General features: G+C 36.8%; 1 pseudogene; it reads right to left on the minus strand.

Annotated features, from left to right (window-relative positions):
* Nucleotides 1-1,350: 1,350 nt before the first annotated feature.
* On the minus strand, nucleotides 1,351-1,463 carry LOC120967530 (U6 spliceosomal RNA; annotated as a pseudogene).
* Between the last annotated feature and the right edge of the window lie 288 nt (nucleotides 1,464-1,751).

The raw sequence follows: 1,751 nt of genomic DNA on the forward strand, positions 1-1,751 counted from the left end.
TCATAGCATGATATGGTATAGCCTCTTTTGTCAGAGAAGTTCTCTTCGTTTTAGCAAAATTTCAGCCAAAAGCATTGTCGTGGCAGCCAAAAACTGTGTTGTGACAGTAGTTTTGGCAGTTTTAGCAAAAACAGATTCCTGCCAAAACTCCTTGTCGTGGCATCTTGAAAATGATGTTGTGGCACAAGTTTTGATAGTTGTTGCCGTGGCAGCAGAAAACGTTGTCGTGGCAGAACTTTTCTGCATGACTTGTTTCTTCAGTTTTTTCTTCTTCGACTTCACTTACGGCCTGATAAAGTTGTCACCACCATATGTAATCTATATTTTATCACCACTATCTCTATAGCTACTGTATAAAAATTGCATTATATAACGTTGACACACATGTCAAAGTGACAATCATATGGCTATTACTCGCATGTCATGTTAAATATTACCTCATATAGACATCTCATACATGTTCTCATCAATATAGCAAAGGCTATACTACATAACACGCAACCTGCAAAATCAAGTTAGACGCCTCTAATTGGTTTATGCAAAAACTTATTTTACATGGCTTCTAGGCTTTGGGAACAAACTCTAATTACCTATATTCATCATCAAGTATGATTATTCAAGTTGCTAGATTAACTTTGCGAGGTGTATGGAGAAGAGATTTAGCTAAAAATCTCTCACCCCCATACTAAACTTTTTCATACGTGTGGCCTAGTGTAGATCAAATATATATGCCCTCAAAAATTAAACTTTCTTAACTAAGGTGGAACTGATACGTTCCAAGAATATTCATAGATTTCAAAAATCATTCACAAATTTTAAATCATTTCATTAATACGAATAAAATATTTGCAAACTCTAAAAAATGTTCATGAGATTAATTATTCATGATATGTTAAAATGGTCATCAATTGATTTTAAAAAATCTTGCATTTCAAAATGTTCATGAGTATGAAAAACTCTTCATGGATTAAAATTATATGAATTTGCAAAAAAAATCCAAGAATTTAAATAATGTTCCAAATTTTCAAAATTGTTAATAGGATTTAAGAAATTTACTAATTAATTTTGAAAAATATTAATAGAACATGAAGATAAACCATGGAAAATAAACCGGTAGAAAAAACAAAAGATAAAAGCAAATTGAAGCTTCCCAAAACTGAAAGAATCAGGCTACATGGGCAACTCAGTAGCATCGGCGGAGGTCTGCGTTGGCTGGACCGCCTCCCCGGTATGCAGGAAATGCGAATTGCCATGATAACCCTTGAGAGAGAAATTAAAATTACCTCTAAAATTGAAGAGTTCCATGGCAAATTGCATGTTACCCTCTAAATGCATCTATTGGCACCCGCAAAAAAAATGTATCTATTGGGGCTTCTTCTTTTTTGTGTGTGTCATCCTTGCGTCGGGGTCATGCTAATCTCTCTATATCGTTCCAATTTTATTGGATCCGCCAGGTCACACTGCCTGCCTGCCGGGGCCACCTCCGATTGCAACGAACCGGCTTTGCGCAACAGACAATGAGTGATGACAACGGGTCTCATAATATGATCCCCGGGAACGCTCTTTCCTCATGCTGTGATCCCGGGTGCGTCTGCGAGCGGTGACTCGACAACACACACAAAATTATTTTCACAACCAAATACTTATTTTTAAATCATCAAATCCATACGATTACATGCAACATAGACCTAGTCTAAATTTGCGCCGGTGATCATCCTTTTGGTTGTCCGGCTCTGTCCATGTGCGACGGC

This window comes from Aegilops tauschii, chromosome 6, assembly GCF_002575655.3.
Source record: "Aegilops tauschii subsp. strangulata cultivar AL8/78 chromosome 6, Aet v6.0, whole genome shotgun sequence".
NCBI classification, from domain to species: domain Eukaryota; kingdom Viridiplantae; phylum Streptophyta; class Magnoliopsida; order Poales; family Poaceae; genus Aegilops; species Aegilops tauschii.